Below are 11254 nucleotides of genomic sequence, written 5' to 3'. Positions count from 1 at the left end.
CAATTCAAATAAATCACCATCCCCTAGGCTAATGCCTACTTTCAATAACTCCTATGAATAGATAAATTAATGAATGAAATCCAAGGAATTTATATATCTATAAATATAAATATATATAAAGAAATATAAGGACATTTCTTTATATATATAAATATATATACACACATACCTCCTTACTTTGAATCATAATGCTCCCTACAGATACTGTAGCAGTGTCCTCTGAGATTATGGGTAAAAACAAATCTGCATGTAATAGAACGTTTCTTAGTATGGTATTTGCTTTTTTGAACAGTAGTTGCATGATTTTGGTTGCTCAATATGATCCCTGGATTATTTTTCTATTATAATTTAGGATTGTGACAGATTAATAAAATACTTAGTGTCTTGAGGGAGTCAAAAAGGGTCGATATATTCAGTGATGATTTTGAAGTGTTGGAAGATAAGATTTGAGATTGAAAAAGATGACTACAGTATCCTAAAGTTTTTCTTTTTGTATCTGTAGTACCAGGAGTGACATCAGAATATAACCTATTTCAAAACTGTAATATAATTTTTAATATAAAAGTTATTTGTTATCACTCACTACCATGGCCCAGAAGTGAGACATAATCCAAATACATTATCCATGGTAATATAGCTTTGACGTGTATTTCCCTAGTGCAGTTGTTTTCCCGGGAACCTAGTCCTAATTATTTAACACTTTCAAAGTCAGTAAATTATTGGAGGGGAGCAAAAGGCCTGTTGGTGGGTGAAATTTCTCTGAGAAATGAAAGTCCTCTCATAAAGTGAGAAGTTGCAACAAGGTATTGTTTAATAACAGCAAGTAATATTTTTAAATTACTGTTTAGAAATGTATTGCCTGATATTAAAATGACTTTATATAAATGCTGTGTCCTCAATTTAAAAGGACATTGGTAACCCCCCTAGGACTGAACAGGCCTTTTCTCTACCTAATTAAATTAAGTGCAGTGTACAGTGCCTCTCTGCAAAGATTAATAGAATGCATTACTTGTCAGTTTAAGTGTTGCCTGTGGCAGTATTTTTTTTCTAATTTAATTAAAAGCTGTTCTTTTATGAAGAACATGCTTGCAGCATAATTCCTCTTACGTTTACATTTCTAAAGGCTCTTTGGGAGAAAGTGGAGAGTAAAAAGAAAGAAGAGAAAAGAAAAAGGAAGGAGCAGGGTAGGTACCCAAGAGGAAGTTAACTTTTTCCTAGTTTTGGGAAAAATTTTAATTCAAAAGTGAAAATGAATGGAGATAAACTGGGAGTCTGGGCAGGCAATAGTTTTCATTGTTATGTGTTATACTATATCTCTATTTTATGCCCAGTAAACATGATTGATAAAAATACTGAGCATTTGTCAAACAGGTAATGACACTACAAACTCTCATATAGTCAAACATTTGTTGTGCTGTTGGGTCCTTGGGTGTGTGATTAGCTATGGAGGCTGAGGTAAGTTTTTCAGTCTGTTACCTCATGCAATGCTCAGTATGAGTCAGCAGTGCATATTGAAAAACCATTTGGCGCTCTGGCACAGGCAAACAAAGTTCATTCACTAACATCCTGAAGATAGGGAAGGGTCAAGAAAGCCAACTTAAGAACCCTCTGCCAATATTAATGGTTTCTTGATCAGGATTAAACAACATTCAACCCATTGAACTCATCCTATTTTTATCATAAACCTAGAATATCTGCTTGTATTACCAAATAAACATCACCTTAATATGAGAAGTCTATATTTTCTGAGTTTAATCAAATGGAGAAAATAAAATGCAGTATAGAAAAAAGAAACCTTATTTTTTTAGTGGCTATATACATTAATTTATTGCTACATTAGAAATGAAAATAAATTATGAGAAGCTGCAAAACCATGCCATTTTATGAAGATCATAGAGCAAGGAAGCTATCCATTGTAAGCAGGTACAAGTGACTTATTTATAGGGAGTGTGAGGACTACACGTGCAAAAGTCATCAATAGTGACATCGACAGTATCTGCCACCTGGAATTTATATACCAATGAAAAGTTTAAAACTGTAGTTAAGGCAACATTGGTTACCCATGACTTCTTAGCCAGGAAATATGAGTGAGAAGACAAACTTTTGAACATAAAAGTTTACAAAAACAAGCCCCAAACCAAGATGCTTAGGCAATGTTGGCATTTGCTCTTGGGAGAAGATCCTCATTTTATGATGTTTGAACACAGTCTTTGTCCTGCTAAATAGTTTCCTTTGAGGGGAGAGTATTTTTTTCTTTGGTATTAGTTTTCTTCAGTTTTGACCTGTCAAACTTCTCTACTTCAGACAAGTCTGGCTTATTGCTCATCTTGACTGAAGGCTTGAAGATCTGAAAAACATGCATTGCTGGGGGCAATGGGGGGCGGAGGTGGGGAGAGGGTGAGGACTCTGCCCACTGGCTGACGTTAGCCTTCCCACACAGAACCCCGCAGGTTCGAAAAAAGAAACCTTTTGATAAAGAAAATATCTATAAAAATTAGAAAAATAGGGAAAATAAACAAAAGGCAAATAAACATATGAAAAGGTGCTCGTTAGGAAGTGCAAACTGGAACACCCATGAGATACTACCATAAATCATTGAAATCCAAAACACTGGCAACCACAAATGCTGGCAAGAACGTGGGGCAACAAGAACTCTTATTCATTGCAGGTGGAAATGCAAAATGATACAACCATTTGGAAGATAGCCCAAGGTTTTGTTTTGTTTTGTTTTAACAAAACTAAACATACTCTTACCATGTGATCTATCAATTATGCTCCATGGAATTTACCCAATGGAGTTCATTGAAAACTTATGTCCACAAAAAACCTGCATGAGGATATTTATAACAGCTTTTCCCATAGTTTCTAAGACTTGGAAACAACCAGAATGTCCTTCAGTAGGTAGATATATAAACTGTAGTACATCCATACAATGGAATATTATTCAACACTAAAAAAGCTATCAAGCTATGGAATAACACGGAGGAAATTTAGATACATATTTCTAAGTGAAGAAAGCCAATCTGAAACGACTATATACTGTATAATTTCAACTATATGACATCATGGAAATGTAAAACTATGGATATAGTAAAAGTACCTGTTATTGCCAGAGGCTGGGAGAGAGAAAGACGAATAGACAGAGCACAGAGGATTTTTAAGGCAGTGAAACTATTCTGTGGTATGCTATAATGGTCTATATATGCCATTATACATTTGTCAAAATCCACAGAGTGTACAAAACCAAGACTTAACTTTAATATAACTATGAACTTTGGATGATAATGAAGTGTCAGTGTAGGTTAGCTGATTTTCACAAATATACCACCCATGCAGAATGTTGATAGTGAGAAGACTGTGCATATGTGGAATACAGGCAAATCTCTGTAACCTTATACTCAGTGAACCTAAAACTGCTCTAAAAAAATAAAATATACCAAAAAATCAGTATAATACACCATATCAACAGGATAAAGAAGAGAAAAATGACATATCAATTGATGCAGAAAAAGCATTTATCAAAGTCCAACACCCAATAAGGATTAGAAACTCACAAGGATTGTGGGCAATTACCTTAACTTGATAAAGTAAGTCTAGAAAAAAAACCCCAACAAATAATATTATGTTTATTGATAAGAAACTGAACACTTTCCCTCTAAGGCTGGGAATAAAGAAAGAATATTTTCTCTCATCATTCTATTTAAACCTTGTATAGGAAATCTTAGGTAATTCACTTTTTAAAAAAAGGAAATACAAGGTATATAGATTGGGAATAAAACTCTATTTGTAGATGACATGGCTGTCTATGTAAAAAATTCCAAAGAATAAATTAAACTCCTGGGAATAAGTATAATAAGTATAGCAAGGTTATAGAATACAAGATTAATATTCAAAAATCAATTGCTTTTCTATATACCAATTATAAACAATTGGACTTGATAACTTAAAAATGGTATGTATTTATTAAACATTTACAATGTTACCAAAAATGAAATACTAGGTACCAATCTAATAAAGTATATTCCAGATATATATGCAGAAAACTGAAATTTTGACATTAATCAAATATCTAAATAAATTGAGAGATACTTTGTTTTTATAATTGGAATACTCAGTGCTGTTAAGATGTTTGTTGTTCCCATTTGATCTGTGGAATCAATGAAGTCCAATCAAAATCCCAGTAAGCTATTTTGTGGCTATTAACAGGTGAATTCTAAGGCAAAAGCAAAAGATCTAGAAAACCTATATAATACTAAAGAGAAGGGCAAAGTTGAAAGACCCACACTATCCAATGCCAAGAATTTCTATAAAACTACAGTAAATAAGACAGCATATTATTGGTGAAAAAACAGATCCATAGATCAATAGAATAACATGGAGTGTTCAGAAATAGAGTCATACGAAAGTTAACTGATATTTCACAAAGAAACAAAAGCAATTGAATAAAGAAACAGAAGGCTTTTCAGCAAATAATTGCTTAAATGATTGTATGTCTACATGCAAAAAAGGTGAATCTATATGCAGACCTTATACTTCTCACAAATATAACTCAAAAAAGGATCATAGAATTGAATGTAACATGCAAAACTATAAAACTTTGAAAAGAAAAAATCTGTGACCTAGTGTTTATCGATGATTTTTTTTTTTAGGTGTAAATCACAATCCATGAAAGAAAAAGATTGTTACTGTAACAAATATACCAGACTAACACAAAATGTTAATAAAAGTGGAAACTGGATGTGGTGCATATGGGAACTCTCAGTGCAAACTTCATAATTTTTCAGTAAATCTAAAGCTGTTATGAAATAAAAGTGTTATTACTCAAAATGAAGTTTAAGAAGTAGAAAGGAAAGTTTAAGTTGTTTAAAGATTTAGAGAAAATGTTTGACAAATATAATCTCAGTAGTGGTTACAGCTAATAAATTTTCTCCCATTTGATAGTCAAAAACCTGCTTCTTGGGAAGATGAAAAAGGTGAGAAGAAAAGGGAAGGAAAAAAAGGCTTAGCAACCTGGTTTTTCTAATCCCATTCTTTGGGCCAGCTTCTGGTTCAGTGGCGTAAAGGAGTAACAGATGTGCTACTTGGATGTCGTCCAGTTTTAAGGAGCGTGTGGTGGTGAACACAGATTCCAGAAAGCAGTTCTTTCAGTCTGCCAAAAACATCGACCAGGGACAGTCCAAAAATGAGGCAATCATTTCAACACACAACAAAAGGGGGCAATATAAGATGAAGGAAAAGATTGCAATGTTGAAGCCTAAGGAATAAAAATTTCACCTTTTGGAGACTACTGTAATCACAGATAAATCCTGCCTTTCCTTTAATGAGACCATAACAGTCACCTGTTTACTGTACATATTTTGAATTCATAGGTACTTTAAATTAGTATGGATCATTCGTTGAGAGAGTCAGGGCTACAGACAATGTTATTTGAATTTAAAGAGTGTTGTTTTCTTTTTCTGAGATAAAAAAATAGCACCCACTAAAAAAAAAGTACATCTGTGTTTCATAAAGATGGATGATAAATTTCTGCCCAATGTTACAGTTTTATAATAACATTTTATTCTGTTTGGTTCTTTAGTTGTCTGCCGTAACAGTTTAAGACAGAAAGATTAGTGGAGTGACTTTATAGCAACAAAGGCCACCTTGTGGAAGGTCAGCTCACTGCTTGCTTCTTGTTTCTTAATACAGGACCCTTCCAGCACCAAGAATATTGCTGTTGAAAGATCTGGACATTAGCAGTGGGAAAAATCACTTCCCTCATATTGTTGGATACGGCCTTGTACATAGAATTTGGGTAGCTTTTGGTTAAAATGGCAATGGGTGGCATATTGCTTTCCATAATTTATATACTGTGAGTTTTTGTTCTGTCTTAAGGAAATATAAAAAAAAAAAGAGAGCCATAAAATGTATTGCTCTCTTAAAAGTTTGTGGAGCCCCAAAATATACTACAGCATTTTTTTATCTTAAGAAATTTGTTTTAAGTTCTGAAATTCATTAAAGTAGCTTTCTTAACATCAGCAGGGTTGTTTCAGAAAGGGTTTTAAATTTCACCAATTGAATCCAACTGACTGAGTCTTGCTGCTTCTAGAAACTTGACTCTTGCAAAATTGAAATTCTTAAGGAAAGCACCAGAATTTATTGACTGTTCTCTATGTGATTAGCCTTTTAAAAGTGGCATCGTGCTTAGTTCTCGCAAAAGCTTTATGAATTGCCTTAGCTACAATTTAAAGATGAGAAAACTGAGGCATCTTCTTAGCATTATAAAACCAGAAATAAATACATCAATTAAAATGTAGACATATTTCTATATTATATATGCATATATATATGAAAACAGCTCAATCTACTTTCAAATTTAGCCCAAATTACAAATGTCTATACCCAGAAGATCTAAATTCCTTAAGTAGATCTATACCCAGAAGGTCTAAATTCCTTAAGTAGATGCCTTATTTGTTACTCTTCCACTTAGCTCAGTGCCTAGAAGATAGTTGACTCTCAATTCTCATCACTGACTGACTAAATGTAAAATACTTGGAAATCAAGTTTCTCATAGATTAACATTATTTTCCTGATGTGCAACCAAAACAGGCAGTTGTATTACAATTTGCTAGTGGCTCAACATTTTAAGACAAGTATCACATGATCTGTTTCTCAATTTAGACATGGGCTTTCAAGGAAAAAAATACAAATATATTCAGGATTTCACTCTATCTGTACTTACTTTGTTCTTATTTTGTCACACGAGTTTGCTGTTGTCCAAACTAAGGAACTAGATCAGGTGCCCAGAGTGCAGATGTCTTAATGAATTAAATTTTCAAAGTCAGGTGTGGTAATATGTGTGTGTATGTTTTGTTCTATCCCAACTTCTTTTTCTCTTTTGTTGAAGGTGTGTTTTATTTTATTTATTGTTTGTTTATTTTGTAAATGACTAAGAGTAGTTTAAGAATCCCTCAAATTAGTTATAAACTCTTTATCATAGAAGCTATGAAAACTTTCTTCTTCTTCCTTCTTCTACCTTGCCATCGAGTAGGATAACTGCGAAATGACATTCCAAAATATTTTCAAGAAAATTCTTCATCCAGAAGTAAGAGACTAAAAATTTCTCAGTTTAAAATAACAAATGTGAATGAATGATCTGGGTTATCAGAAAGAAATTCAAATACAATATGTAGTACTTGTAGATGTATCATGTGCTGAGAATACGAAGATGAGCAACATGTGATTTTCTGTAATTAATGAGTTTTGTTTCATGGTGATGTGACAAGTTAAAGCAATTTAAAGATTTCTTGAACCTTGATTCAATTGTACATTTTAGAAATCCTGTGTTTTTCTCTTTCAAAAATATCCACTGTTACAGTTTGTGAGGTAATCAAGTCCAATAGTTTCTTGTTGCGTAGTGCCTCGTTTATACCACCTGAAGAAAAAAAAAGGTTATGGATAGCGCTATTCTGCTTCTGTCACCAACCAGCAAGGGGACTCGGACAAGTCATTTAACATCACTGAAGCTCAGGTTTCTCACGTTAAATTAATGGTTTGTTTCACAATGCTATTTAAAATTGCTTCTGTGCATGTACCAGAAAAGTCTGCATTAAAGTATATAATTAATGAGCAAAATGTATGTGATGCATATGTGATAAAGGAAATATCTACTTATATTTCAACTCAGTTAATTTTCTTTACAATTGTGTTCTTACACCACCTCTCTCTGTGTGTTCACCAAGGTGGTGTATAACCCAGTATGAGAATGGGATTTGATTGTCCCCATTACTATTGCTAAGGTCAATGACCTTATATTACAATATTCTATGAACCTCATACTACCTATCTGAAGAATAATGATATAAATAAGGGTGTTTAATAAAACTAATTATATTTTCTTCTAATTTAACATATTTTATGTCTTCTTTGTACAGACGTTATTGCATAGACATTTTGGCCACAGCAATCACCGTATTTCTATATGAAGAAAAAACTTGATGTTGTACTAGAGGTAACTATTGGTCCCCAAATGTTTCATACAGTGTTCAATACATTTTATTCTCTATAATTTCCCTCCTTTTTCTTTCCTTTCTCAAATGAGTTAGGATTTCTAATATTTATGCAATTCTATATTGCTAACTTGCGTAATAAATATCTACATCAATAAAAAAGATAGGGGAAAGACACTACTTTCTTTTCATTTCAAAACTATAATCTAAAGTTGTGATGTACACAACTTAGTCTATACTGCCAGACTAGAGTTTCCTCCATGCCACTGGTATACCTTTTACAATCCTCAAGATGTATAAAAGTGTATCTGTTTTTAAAATGTCACCACTGATTGAATTATAAGATATTCTTCAGTACTGACTATGACTGGACCCTAGATATTTCTCTTCTCTCTTCTGTCCAGGCAGCATCCATGTAGTTTGGCATAGGAGCAATGGAGATTTGAAGCTATAAGGAATGATTCTTAAGAGACTGGTTGACATCTACTTTTCACACCACACAAAAGGCTCTTGTCTTTTAGTAGAGGTTGCGTTACCTTATGCCCAGGGACATTTGAGTATCCTGTTGTGGCTTGGCATTAAAACAAATTTATCGATGTTGTTCTGTGGGACTACTGGCTGGCCTTTTGTTTATTATTGTTATATTTTATTTGTATAGATATCCTGCCATGCTATGTGCTATAAATAGTGATGTTTTTATTGTTAGTACCGTACACTTAATAAAGCTGCAGTTTTCCTGGCAATTAATTGCGCTGACAATCAATGCAAGACTGCAGGCAGTGTGTTTATGTGCTGAGCTTTTGATGAGGGAAGCCCTAAGAAGTGAGGCTGTCAAAATGAAATACACTGCTCAGACAGAAAGCTACATTCTGTACTTGATTTCACCAAATAATGCTTGATTATATGCTAAGCCTAGACTTGGTTTTGCTTATAAAGTAGAGATTATTTGCTCACCTTTAAGCAATAAGGTTAGGCCTTTATTTAGGACAAACTAGCAGGATAAAGGTACTCATTTCTGCTTTTTCTCAGCGTATAGTTTATGTTTGATAAAATTTCCTTCCTCTTAAGTTCCCTAGTGGCATTTAGATTTCCACAAAAATTTAAGATAAACTACACATATATGTGTTGTTGTTTTTTTTTCTGTATATACTTCCAATTCACTCAAATGATTTCCCTGGATTATATATGGCCAATGACTGCATTTTTCTCTTCTCCTTTTCCCTTTCTTCCATGTACTGAACAACGTTCTTCTATGACATTTGCCTTTATGCCCTGATTCACTGGTTGTTTAATCTTTGTCCAGTGACAATGACAGTGACAGACCAAAGTTGTTTGATGATTGAATCTGGAAAAAAAAAATCATGTTCAACAGATAACTTTGAGCAACCTCTGCTTTGTTACCTAGTCAAATCTATTTACAAATACGAATACAAACTATTACATTAACAATTATCGCACTATTCAAAAACTGTTATTGTTACTTTTCCCAAAGTACCATTTAGATAATAGTAGAACTGAAAGTCTTTGCTTCTTCACATTTTATAATACATAAAATTACAAAATTTAATCCACATTTAATTCCTATAATTTTGTTTATCAAACTTGGATTTAATTCACATGAATCATTTAGGACATATAAATCTATGTTTTAATAGTATAAATAATTTTGAGGTTTTTTTTCTCTTTTTGTTTTCTTTCTTTTTTAATCAAGTTTTTAGTGTATGAAATCTGAATTCTGTCAGTGACATATACATACCTACACCAATTTTTTTTGTCACACTTGTGGCTAAATTCACTTTTAAATTCACAGCTCCAAGTCACTGAGCCAGCTCTCTCTGAACCTTGACAAACTTTCTTCCCAATAAGGTGAGTCTACTATAACAACCTATGCTAATTCCATCATAGTATTTATCACATTGTATTTTAATTATCAGTGTATCAGTCTCCCATTATATTGGGGTTCCTTGAGAGTAGAGAACTTCATGTTCACTTTGCCTTGAAGTAAGTACTAGATTATTTGCTAAATGATTAATGAAAAATATTTCTATTCAAGTGGTGTGTATTTACCCATAATTATTTAGCAGTAATCTCCAAATATTCTATAATCTGACAAAATCTTCAATTTTAAACAAACTTATACAAGGCTTTGACTTAGTTTGTGCTAAATCATTTTTAAAATTTGTATCTTTGGGACATTTCATAAAAAGCTGGTACTTGTACACATAACTGATAAGACCTTTAAAATTTATCATACATTTACTTCACTTTTTAGCTTGACCTTCCAGTAAATCTTTAGCTTCATTGATTTGGGCTCCTTTTTAGGAGATCCCCCCTTGTCTGGGTGATTTAAAAGGATAATTCATCAATAAGCATTAATACCTAGTATTAATGATACTTCCCCTGTTGTCATTTTGGGTTCAAATCCATCTCTATAATAGCCACCACTGAAGGCAGATTTTGGTAGACTTTGAAAAACTTGTTTGACTTGAGGCTCTATATGCTTCAAGGCTTGCAAAATATAATGGCCTACAAATCCTGCAGCAGCAATGGTTAGTCCAACTGCTACCATTGTACTGGCCATGGCTCTGGCTTGGCTCTGCTGTCTCCCCTAAAAGTGTGGTCCATCCCAGCCCAGAGGCCACGGCTACCAACTCCACACCTCTACCAGAAAGCAAAGTGGCCACCATGAGCAAGGATGAAGCATCTCTTTTTGTTATAATTCTTACAATACTTTCATATTTGTCATTTAAGATTTATAAGAGGTTATTTATATGGCCTAATGAGTTGTTCAAAACATGTTTTTCAGAATAGGAACTAAATAAATATGTGGTTAACAACTGACTTAACAGACAAGTAAACAGTACTCTTATAAAGCCTATTGGTATGTACAGTTTTATAATATTTCCTTTACAGAGTTTTGTGTGACAATTAAAAATAATAGGTATGAAACTTCTGGTTTTCATTTAGGGATGCTGAGCGTTGGAAAGGGCATTGGTCCCAATCATACAATAAAAAATAACTCCCAAAACATCAATTTCATGACTTTTCTTAAATACATAAAGTGTTGAAATCACAAGACAATCAAAATGGCTGAAAATATAAGGAGAGACAAGCATGTCCAGAGAGAGGTAAAGTATAACTTCTTGTTTTTCTGGGCAGGATGATGCCAGATATTGGTAAGCAGAGTTCAGTCAGGATAATTGGCAAGTAGATGGAGGGCAGTCAAACATACATTAGAAAGATCGCTGAAAGAAAGAAAACAAATG

The 11254-nt window shown here is 33.3% G+C and overlaps 2 pseudogenes; both read right to left on the bottom strand.

Annotated features, from left to right (window-relative positions):
- Positions 1-2188: 2188 nt before the first annotated feature.
- Positions 2189-2326, bottom strand: LOC129080689 (thymosin beta-15A-like; annotated as a pseudogene).
- Positions 2327-10249: 7923 nt separating this feature from the next.
- On the bottom strand, positions 10250-10569 carry LOC129080688 (mitochondrial import inner membrane translocase subunit TIM14-like; annotated as a pseudogene).
- Positions 10570-11254: the final 685 nt, after the last annotated feature.

This window comes from Pteronotus mesoamericanus, unplaced genomic scaffold (genome assembly GCF_021234165.1).
Source record: "Pteronotus mesoamericanus isolate MK-2021 breed Mesoamerican mustached bat unplaced genomic scaffold, CSHL_Meso_final contig_90, whole genome shotgun sequence".
Classification (NCBI taxonomy): domain Eukaryota; kingdom Metazoa; phylum Chordata; class Mammalia; order Chiroptera; family Mormoopidae; genus Pteronotus; species Pteronotus mesoamericanus.
This window is presented reverse-complemented; position numbering and strand designations above follow the sequence as displayed.